Genomic DNA, 12,234 nt, shown 5'->3' on the forward strand with positions numbered 1-12,234 from the left:
GACCTGGGACCGGACCGCAGCGACGCACGGATGCACGCCAAGACCGTAGGATCTTACGCAGTGCCGTAGGGGACCGCACCGCCACTTCCCAGCAAATTAGGGACACTGTTGCTCCTGGGGTATCGGCGAGGACAATTCGCAACCGTCTCCATGAAGCTGGGCTACGGTCCCGCACACCGTTAGGCCGTCTTCCGCTCACGCCCCAACATCGTGCAGCCCGCCTCCAGTGGTGTCGCGACAGGCGTGAATGGAGGGACGAATGGAGACGTGTCGTCTTCAGCGATGAGAGTCGCTTCTGCCTTGGTGCCAATGATGGTCGTATGCGTGTTTGGCGCCGTGCAGGTGAGCGCCACAATCAGGACTGCATACGACCGAGGCACACAGGGCCAACACCCGGCATCATGGTGTGGGGAGCGATCTCCTACACTGGCCGTACACCTCTGGTGATCGTCGAGGGGACACTAAATAGTGCACGGTACATCCAAACCGTCATCGAACCCATCGTTCTACAATTCCTAGACCGGCAAGGGAACTTGCTGTTCCAACAGGACAATGCACGTCCGCATGTATCCCGTGCCACCCAACGTGCTCTAGAAGGTGTAAGTCAACTACCCTGGCTAGCAAGATCTCCGGATCTGTCCCCCATTGAGCATGTTTGGGACTGGATGAAGCGTCGTCTCACGTGGTCTGCACGTCCAGCACGAACGCTGGTCCAACTGAGGCGCCAGGTGGAAATGGCATGGCAAGCCGTTCCACAGGACTACATCCAGCGTCTCTATGATCGTCTCCATGGGAGAATAGCAGCCTGCATTGCTGCGAAAGGTGGATATACACTGTACTAGTGCCGACATTGTGCATGCTCTGTTGCCTGTGTCTATGTGCCTGTGGTTCTGTCAGTGTGATCATGTGATGTATCTGACCCCAAGAATGTGTCAATAAAGTTTCCCCTTCCTGGGACAATGAATTCACGGTGTTCTTATTTCAATTTCCAGGAGTGTATTACTCAAAAAGGGAATGTAACAGATGAGACTTCTGCAGCTCTGAGTGAAGCCTTATACGCCCTCGTGCGGCATCGCGTGCGTTCGTTACCTTGTCGGTGGTTAGTCGGCGTCAGGGGGCGGCGGGCGGCGCAGCTCCACGCACTTCCCTGTCTCGGAAGCAACTCTGTCTAACTTCTCTTTACTACAATTTACCGAAGTTGGTTTAAGAAAAGCTATCTCGCTGTGTTTTCAACTGACCAATCAGGGTCTCAATGTTAACCTTAAGCTCCGCCTACAAAAATTCTTTCTATCCAATGAGAAACGTTATACTTTTCGTGGTGGGGCAATGTTTTTAACGTTTGCAACGTAACAGAGATGCATATAGTCTCACGCTAAAACTTGCAGCTGGTGTGGTCCTTTTAGTAGTATATATTAAGATCTATACTGTTCTTCTGAAGGGCTCTATCTTTTAACATGGGCTGGGGGGGGGGGGGGGAGGGTGGTCTTGGTGGTCGGTTGGAGATGTGGGTGTCTGTCCCTTATCGTAGGGCCTTCTAGCTTAACACGGTTCCGCTCTCGGCTTCTGTTCTCGTTCCTCCCCTCGGAACTGCGTCGGTCTCACGGTGGGAAGGTACGACATGCATGTTCTTGTGTTAGTCTGTGGTATTCCATTTGCTCACTCGTTGATCGTATTACTTCGGTTAATTTAATGTCAGGATTTATTCGGAGCTATGTGACATACTGCCGGATTTGCTATCATGTCAGGGTTTTCGTGGAAGGTGTTGGATTTGCCTGACAACTTACATGTTCGCAATTAATGAAGAACAGGACGACTTTTCTGATAACATCCAAGTCTTCTGACTCCCCCCCCCCCCCCAGACAATTAGACCATTCTCAAAGGGCATCGTGGAGCTGCAACCCCACTGAACACGATCTGACCCCTTTGGAGTGCAGCACAGCCACAAGGTTTGGTCTGGTATACAGGGTGGAAGTGCTAGGAACCGTTCAAAACTAATCGACGAAACCTGAATGTGACCCAAAGCAGCAAAGGGTGTTAATGATTTTCACATCTCCTGCCTCTTGCTCTCCTGTGACGTGATGGTGGGGAGTGTGGAACATTGACACATATTTGAACAAAACGGCAAGGGTTTCTCTGCTGGCATGCATGCAGAATGTAAGGGCTGTTGAAGGTGTTGCCTGCCTTCAAGCGCTAGAGCAGCAGCGAAGCGCCACTCAGATGAATAGCAGTCCAAGTCTCTGTACACATACATTTTTAAAGTGCTCAACAACGATTCACAGGTACATCACTAGTACAGCGTGACTGCGCCAGACCACCCGAGAGCGCTGTGACATCTGCAACAACCAGCAGCTCGGTTTCACTTTCATCGATCATCCTCCGTGCAGTCCCGACTTGGTCCCATACGATTTTCATCTGTTCCCAAAACATCGAGACGACCTTCGAGGACATCATAGAAGTAAAAGTGTGATTTCATCAACAACGTCAAACATTCTAAGTGACTGTATCAACAAACTGGTCTAATGGTTCAAATGGCTCTGAGCACTCAGGATTCGGCCATGCGGTTCCAGATTGTAGCGCCTAGAACCGCTCGGCCACCACGGCCAGCAACAAACTGGTCTCTCCTCTCTCCTTGAAAGAAAGAAGTCCGTTGCCAGGGAAACTACGTTGAGAAATGTAGATATGTATAATAAAGATATAGAAAGTTAATAACATCTGTTTTATTTAAAAATCCTAAAGAGTTTTCACAATAAAATTCGGAGGCATTACGTTTCAGCACGTCGTACATGTAGGTGAAAAGTTCCCAGTACACCACTAATTATGTTACACACACACACACACACACACACACACACACACACACACACACATGCAAAGAAAGTGAGAGAGAGCATGAAAGACATTACCACTTCAAATATTTTCTAAGGTTTAGCGGTAACCAGATTAAAGTAATATTCTTATTATCTGTCAGTAGTTTCTTCGAAGCACGCTTATTTATTTTCATTTCACACACATATGCTTTAGCACCTATGGTATTATATTTATTGGTTAATTTTAGACCACCTTATGTAAAAAATCACGTGGTATAGGCAACTTTTCATGGTTTCTATTCATGTATAGCGTTTTTACTTCTAATTATACTATTATGAAGCAAATGCGTTTAGTTTTTGCTATTCTATGTATGTATTACTGCTACTTCATGTCACGCCTACAGACTTCCTGATTTAGGAGTTATTGTGAAAATAGCAGACTGAAGCACCAAAGAACGTGGTACAGGCATGTGTATTCAAATACAAAGGTATGTAAACAGGTAGAATACGGCACTGCGGTTGACAACGCCTATATAAGACAACAAGTGTCTGGCGCAGTTGTTAGATCGGTTAGCGGTAGGTGGATCAAAACAAAGTGTCCAGACACTCTGTGACCAAAATGGTATTGAAACAGAGGATGACAGACTAAAGGCCGAAATACTAAATGTCTTTTTCCAAAGCTGTTTCACAAAGGAAGACTGCACCGTAGTTCCTTCTCTAGATTGTCACACAGATGACAAAATGGTAGATATCGAAATAGACGACAGAGGGATAGAGAAACAATTAAAATCGCTCAAAAGGAGAAAGGCCGCTGGACCTGATGGGGTACCAGTTCGATTTTACACAGAGTACGCGAAGGAACTTGCCCCCCTTCTTGCAGCGGTGTACCGTAGGTCTCTAGAAGAGCGTAGCGTTCCAAAGGATTGGAAAAGGGCACAGGTCATCCCCGTTTTCAAGAAGGGACGTCGAACAGATGTGCAGAACTATTGACCTACATCTCTAACGTCGATCAGTTGTAGAATTTTGGAACACGTATTATGTTAGAGTATAATGATTTTTCTAGACACAAGAAATCTACTCTGTAGGAATCAGCATAGGTTTCGAAAAAGGCGGTCGTGTGAAACCTAGCTTGCGCTATTCGTCCACGAGACTCAGAGGGCCGTAGACACGGGTTCACAGGTAGATGCCGTGTTTCTTGACTTCCGCAAGGCGTTCGATACAGTTCCCCACAGTTCTTTAATGAACAAAGTAGGAGCATATGGACTGTCAGACCAATTGTGATTCAAGAGTTCCTAGATAACAGAGCGCAGCATGTCATTCTCAATGGAGAGAAGTCTCCCGAAGTAAGAGTGATTTCAGGTGTGCCGCAGGGGACCTGGTGGATGACATCGGAAGTTCACTGAGGCTTTTTGCAGATGATGCTGTGCTATATCGAGAGGTTGTAACAATGGAAAATTGTACTGAAATGCAGGAGGATCTGCAGCGAATTGACGCATGGTGCAGGGAATGGCAATTGAATCTCAATGTAGACAAGTGTAATGTGCTGCGAACACATAGAAAGATAGATCCCTTATCATTTAGCTACAAAATAGCAGGTCAGCAACTGGAAGCAGTTAATTCCATAAATTATCTGGGAGTACGCATTAGGAGTGATTTAAAATGGAATGATCATATAAAGTTGATCGTCGGTAAAGCAGATGCCAGACTGAGATTCATTGGAAGAATCCTACGGAAATACAATCCGAAAACAAAGGAAGAAGGTTACAGTACGCTTGTTCGCTCACTGCTTGAATACTGCTCAGCTGTGTGGGATCCGTACCAGATAGGGTTGATAGAAGGGATAGAGAAGATCCAACGGAGAGCAGCGCGCTTCGTTACAGGATAATTTAGTAATCGCGAAAGCGTTACGGAGATGATAGATAAACTCCAATGGAAGACTCTGCAGGAGAGACGCTCAGTAGCTCGGTACGGGCTTTTGTTGAAGTTTCGAGAACATACCTTCACCGAAGAGTCAAGCAGTATATTGCGCCCTCCTACGTATATCTCGCGAAGAGACCATGAGGATAAAAACAGAGAGATTAGAGCCCACACAGAAGCATACCGACAATCCTTCTTTCCACGAACAATACGAGACTGGAATAGAAGGGAGAACCGATAGAGATGCTCGGGGTACCCTCCGCCACACACCGTCAGGTGGCTTGCGGAGTATGGATGTAGATGTAGATGTAGAAGAAGCGTCAGCGAGCGAACCATTCATCGATATGAGCTTTCGAAGCCGAAGGCCCACTCGTATACCCTCGATAACTGCACGACACGAAGCTTTACACTTCGCCTGGGCCCGTCAACACTGAAATCGGACTCTCGATGACTGTGAAACATGTTGCCTAGTCGGACGAGTATCGTTTAAAATTGTGTCGAGCGGATGGACGTTTTCAGGTATGGAGACAACCTTACGAATCCGTGGACCCTGCATGCCAACAGGAGACTGTTCAAGCTGGTAGAGGCTCTTTAATGGTGTGGGGCGTGTGAGTATTGGAACAACCTGCATACAGCGACAAAGTGCCGTTATCCAAGATGGTGGCGATGACGTCATCCAAGATGACGGATTTTGGAGGAAAGTGCCACGTCCCCCTGCCCCCGTAAAATGGCGCGAATTTCAAATTCCAGCATGAAAATTACTTCACACCAATAAAAATGGCGCGAGAAAAGGACTTCTCTTTACTATGTAACCAATTTCAAGCATGTGTGTTCGCCGCCGGGTCTGGACTCCAACTGGTTTATTTCATGTCACTGCCACCGGAAGGCACTCTCCTGACCTCAAATCGTGACGCAAGTACCGGTATTCAAGATGACGGCACCCAGTGTGTTCACCGCGAGTTCCCTAGCCCAACTGACTTAGTTCATATCGCGCCCACCAGAGGGTGCCACCGTGGAGTCTCGTGATGACACAGGATCGTCTTCTCTCACGTTATAACTGGACACGCGCCGTGCCACTGGCCCGCGGGCGTCAGAGCGCTTACGTCACACACCTTCGGCCGCCACCTCCGTACACGAGCCGTACATCGTCTTCTGTAAATATTCTAACACACACATTACGCATCTAACCTATCAATTACCTAAGTTCCTAATTCCATTTCAATTTTATTCATATTCAATTATTCGATTTACAATTCGAGAATTAACTGTGAATGGGTGTGCTGAGTAGTCATCTATCCATGTTCGCAATGATACTCGCCAAGTAGAGATTGGGTGGTTTAGCTGTGATACTGAAATAGAGGAAACATGCTGTTACATGACTGGCTGGTGTCGAAGTTAGTTTAAAATTGTTCACACTATCAAGTTTCATGTTTATTATTAGAGTACACGGATGGTGTCTTTTCCATCGCATCCCTGCATCGGTTAGCAGATAATGACTGATATGGTTTGTTTGAGTTGGGGAAAAAGTTTTCGTGGATGGACAGCAACTTGCGGGGGTTGCCAGCAGCAAAACAGTGATCGCGTACATGAGTTCAGCATAAGGAATGAGTGGAATTGAAACGCGAAGCCATCATCTATTCCGTCACTGTGGCATACGAGTTTAAATGTAGAGGTCGTTAATCACTTTTGGACGGTATTTTGGAAACTCTCGAAAACGCTGCCAAACTCTTGTAGTTTCCTTATGTTGTAAATGTGTTTTATTTTAAAGTGATCGATTCTTATGCTATCCGCCGTAAGAATATTATTTACACCCTGCGATGTCTCGTTTTCTGTGTGAGGTCGTGGATCAGAGCGTCTTAATGTGAGTTTAGAATCTGAAACAGACCTCGAAGTTGTGGCGGAAAACGAAATCTTTGGCAGTATACAAAAGCGTGTTAGGAAACAGTTTGAATCAGGACCAGAGGGAGCATCTCATACGATAATTCGCTTAAAGTATAGGTGATGAAACTTTGAAGTGGTCTATGCGGTGTCTGTATATTGATTAGAATCGTGTCATAGACACAGCAGGAGTAGCAGCAGCAGTTTGAGATGAGAGCCGGTGAGGAAGAGGCTATACCGCTAGGAGTGCTTCGATGGCAGCACGCTACGCTATTCTGGGGACATATTATGAAATCTCTTTCTTCGCACTGGATGTCGATCGCAGCTATGTGTCATTGCGCATGCATCGGCGCCTTGGTGGCTTCTAATTCGTATGAGCTTTTATAGTTCGTAATTGTTCTATGTTGGGGTGGGTATAGAATAACGAAGATAGCATGTTGGGGATCTGTAGTATTTGTATCTACTTTGGGTACGTACCACATTGCGCGCATTTCCACCGAATGCTCAAAACACGGTCCTGTTGCAGTAACTCAGCTCGATCTGCTTCTACAAGGGTTGCTGAATGTGTTGGATATGTTTTTCTCTGACTTAAATTGGAACTAGCACTTGTGGAAAGCTGTAGAAACGGGTGCGACCGGATGATGTGTAGGGTGTGATTAAAAGGAGGTTGTAATTTTACTGTAGCATACAGATTCGAGGAATTAGAGTCGTTTAGCGATATGAGAGTGCGTGAAATATGATTGACTTGTGCGTGTGAGCCTATGCAAGTATGTGTTTGAACGGACGTAATTTCTAAATATATAGCGTAAGGCTAGAGATGTGAGAAGTTAGTGTACATTTTCTTCGTAGGACCTAAATCAGCACATTGTCTACTGCTACTGTCTGTCATCGCCAATAACTCAGTGGATATATAGCGGAACGTCTGATATGGTCTCGAGACAGAATGCGTTGCAAAAGCTAATGTAGTTGCGTGCGGTTAGATGGAGTCGCAAATAGCCCTTGCATACCACGTTCAAAGTTCATTGAGTTTATCGCGAGGTTGCATCTTTGGCTCTTAATACAGACATTTCTATGATGACGGTTACGATATTTGTCTGGAAAACATCACTTCATTCAGAGGTAATGTCGCACCTCGATTCGTAAAGTGGTTATAGGTTTTAACATGGATACTTGGGTGTACCTGTAGAATGAAGAGCGTTTGTGAGAGTAACATGCAGTAGTTGTTGGGGTAGGGATTTTTTCTTTAACATGTGCTCGATTATGTCTATGACATGGTGGTATGACTCGCAGGAAGAACGTAAGAGACATGCATACCCGTCGTTGGTTTTTGGTCAGTATTATTTGGTGTTGTAAGCATCCAGTTATTGAGGAGGTAATATTATAATTAGTATTAGTGCTGGGTGTTCGCATTTGAGCATCAAGTTTATAAAGTATATCTGTTTGTCTAAAGGAAATGTCTATGTGCTGTTGTAGGGAGGCTATGGATTTGACTTGGAGTACTGTGATAGCGAAGGGAAGAGTATATCTAGTGGTAAGGACGGTATAGGTATTTCCAGAGCAACAGCGGTCAACAGAGTGTATTTCCGATACTTCGGTCATTGCCGAATACCGTTCAGTTGAGACTGCGATTGTAAGATTTAATTGTAAGTATAATGATAGAAGATATATGTCAGGGGCTTTCTAGAATGTGTCCATGTATGCAAAGTCTGAGGTGGTATTGATTCGGGTTCCCATGTTAATGGTAGTAGTCTTCCGAATGCAGAGGCCTGTTGGAGTGTATGAATGTATCATAGTTAATTTTACCATCTTCTAGACGACCGAATAGCCAACAAAATATGTGCTGGGCGGCTTTCGTGATCGAGCGTAACTTTGAGAAGATGGTGCGTTTGCAGTGGAGCGTTATTCCCTCCCATGTAAATTGTTCGGCCGACTGCTTCTGCACATTTGGTGCCTTTAATTAGTTGAGGGAATATCGATTGTTGTGTGTTGGACACACGTTTGCCTGTTCTCTAGACGTGGGAAAGACCCTAGTTGGATTGTAAACAATATTGATCATCAGGAATCTGTTACATTACCGACTTCGGTATTCGAGAGTGCAAATATCATTTTAATATATTTGTTTCTAGTTAGTCAATGGTTTACAGCACGCTGTACCTCGCTAAAGTTTGGTGTTTGTGGAGAAATAATTTACAGTCTGTAACTTGTGCATTGTGTTGCGTTAGCGATCGGGAGGCTACTGCTGTGTGCTTGATATCGGGAAATACAGCGAAAATTGTATAATATTATGGCGAGAATACGGTTGTTCTTTTAATCGACGAGACTGGAGGTGTCTGTAGAAATGCGAGCAAGAAAGCGGAAACAGTAACGCTTTTGTGCCGGGGGAAACGAGCCTGTCGTTCACATCAGTTCTGAGAGAGTGACTTCGGTTCACTGATGTAAAGGGGGTGATTTGGTATGGTGGGGGATATGAATGGCATGTTCACTAGATCGAGACAGTACTTGTTGATATATTTCCTGGTTCGAGATCGGTTTGAAGCTCCAATATTCTTGCGAGTATCTTACGTATTTGATGACCTGTAGACAACTTTACGATGTTTAGTTGTCAGTGCAAAATGGTGATCAGTGTAAAATAGTTTATTACTACTGAGTGTAGCGTCTGTAGAAAGAAAGAACAGGTTGGGGGTGTATAGATTGAGGGAACTGTCGGTGCAATTTAGCAATCTTTGCAAAATAAAGACAGAAAGCCCCAGTAAGAAAATGCTTAATTGATTGTGGTGGGATATAGGAGCGGTGAGAGCATTTACGTATGTTGAGAGTAGGAAGGCTGTCACCTTATGTCCGCGAGGAAGACTGGATTGAACGATATTTTTGTAAACAGGTTCTGTTATGGCAGGAATTTTGGCCCATACAAGCTGAGACAACAAGAAAGCGAGCGTTAACTATTTCTGGGGGGGGGGGGGGGGGGCTATGGAATTTAGCAGAGTTAGACATGGTTATTATTTGAGAGACAATGTGAATTGAGTATAAGATTGATAACATTGCTAGATGCTTTTGCGATGGTATGCAGCTACATGCGGTGAAGTACGAGCCAAACGCGACGTATGGTCCATTAGAATCGCTAAGGAGAAAGCCGGTTCTGCTATTGTGGAACGGAATTCTGCAGCGTCTTCGCCGGACCGCAGTTAGAGTGAGGGTAGCGAGGAATGCCCCACGCGCGCGGTCCTGCTTGGAGGGCGCGCTCTGTAAATACACTCCTGGAAATTGAAATGAGAACACCGTGAATTCATTGTCCCAGGAAGGGGAAACTTTATTGACACATTCCTGGCGTCAGATACATCACATGATCACACTGACAGAACCACAGGCACATAGACACAGGCAACAGAGCATGCACAATGTCGGCACTAGTACAGTGTATATCCACCTTTCGCAGCAATGCAGGCTGCTATTCTCCCATGGAGACGATCGTAGAGATGCTGGATGTAGTCCTGTGGAACGGCTTGCCATGCCATTTCCACCTGGCGCCTCAGTTGGACCAGCGTTCGTGCTGGACGTGCAGACCGCGTGAGACGACGCTTCATCCAGTCCCAAACATGCTCAATGGGGGACAGATCCGGAGAACTTGCTGGCCAGGGTAGTTGACTTACACCTTCTAGAGCACTTTGGGTGGCACGGGATACATGCAGACGTGCATTGTCCTGTTGGAACAGCAAGTTCCCTTGCCGGTTTAGGAATGGTAGAACGATGGGTTCGATGAGGGTTTGGATGTACCATGCACTATTCAGTGTCCCCTCGACGATAACCAGAGGTGTACGGCCAGTGTAGGAGATCGCTCCCCACACCATGATGCCGGATGTTGGCCCTGTGTGCCTCGGTCGTATGCAGTCCTGATTGTGGCGCTCACCTGCACGGCGCCAAACACGCATACGACCATCATTGGCACCAAGGCAGAAGCGACTCTCATCGCTGAAGACGACACGTCTCCATTCGTCCCTCCATTCACGCCTGTCGCGACACCACTGGAGGCGGGCTGCACGATGTTGGGGCGTGAGCGGAAGACGGCCTAACGGTGTGCGGGACCGTAGCCCAGCTTCATGGAGACGGTTGCGAATGGTCCTCGCCGATACCCCAGTAGCAACAGTGTCCCTAATTTGCTGGGAAGTGGCGGTGCGGTCCCCTACGGCACTGCGTAGGATCCTACGGTCTTGGCGTGCATCCGTGCGTCGCTGCGGTCCGGTCCCAGGTCGTCGGGCACGTGCACCTTCCGCCGACCACTGGCGACAACATCGATGTACTGTGGAGACCTCACGCCCCACGTGTTGAGCAATTCGGCGGTACGTCCACCCGGCCTCCCGCATGCCCACTATACGCCCTCGCTCAAAGTCCGTCAACTGCACATACGGTTCACGTCCACGCTGTCGCGGCATGCTACCAGTGTTAAAGACTACGATGGAGCTCCGTATGCCACGGCAAACTGGCTGACACTGACGGCGGCGGTGCACAAATGCTGCGCAGCTAGCGCCATTCGACGGCCAACACCGCGGTTCCTGGTGTGTCCGCTGTGCCGTGCGTGTGATCATTGCTTGTACAGCCCTCTCGCAGTGTCCGGAGCAAGTATGGTGGGTCTGACACACCGGTGTCAATGTGTTCTTTTTTCCATTTCCAGGAGTGTATGTCCCTTGTCATCAACGCCGTCTACATACAACTTTCGCCTGCATTCGTCTGCAGCTCCCGCCCGATCACGTCAGCACGTGTGTGTAAGTGAACACGTATTTGGATAGGGATTTCTCAGGTGTTACGTATGAGTATTGAGGGACGCGGGCGTGGTGTCTGTGCGCGGTTTGACAGTTGACGGCCGCGTCCACATTACGTGCGATTGCGTCATCATCGGTGTCTAGCGGATAGGAATTTCTCTTGTGCTACGTGTGAATGGTGGTGCCGCCACGTCGTGCTTGCGGAAGCCGAGCAGGGGCTGTGCGAGGTTTGACATCTGATGGTTGATTGCATTGTTTTGCGAGCGGCTATGTAGACTCTGCTATGAGGTATTTGGACAGTTTACGAGTACTGAGCGTGTCTACACATGGGTGTTGAAGAATTATTTAGGAGCAGTTTGCTATTGTCTACTGAAATTAATAAAATAAGTTTTTTGAAAATAAATAGAGTGCACTCCATCCTTATTCTACCCAGCAGCCCAGAGCAGGCTGAGTCGTTTTCCCACTAGTTTTCCTCACCATCTTGGTTACGTTACGAAAAGGACGACAGCGTCTTCTGCTGGTGGTACTGAGTACTAGACCTCGTGGAGAACACACTGTTTGCCGCCATCAGGGATAACTGTACTTGCGTCATCAGCTGGTGTCACGGAGGCGTCCTCTGGTGGCGACGAACTATACTGAGACAGTTGGGGTCTGGAGCTCGTGTTGAACCCACTAGGTGGCACCATCTTAGATTACAGTATTTGTGTCATCACCTGACGTCACTACAGCGTCCTCTAGTGGCATAGATATGAACTAAGTCAGTTGGGCTCTGGAGTCAGTGGCGAATACACTGGGTGGTGGTGCTGTCTCTAATTCTTTAAATAAAGAGTTGTGTATGATCTAGACAGTTGACCATTAGCAAGCAGAGTCTTTTAGAT

This window comes from Schistocerca gregaria, chromosome X (genome assembly GCF_023897955.1).
Source record: "Schistocerca gregaria isolate iqSchGreg1 chromosome X, iqSchGreg1.2, whole genome shotgun sequence".
Classification (NCBI taxonomy): Eukaryota; Metazoa; Arthropoda; class Insecta; order Orthoptera; family Acrididae; genus Schistocerca; species Schistocerca gregaria.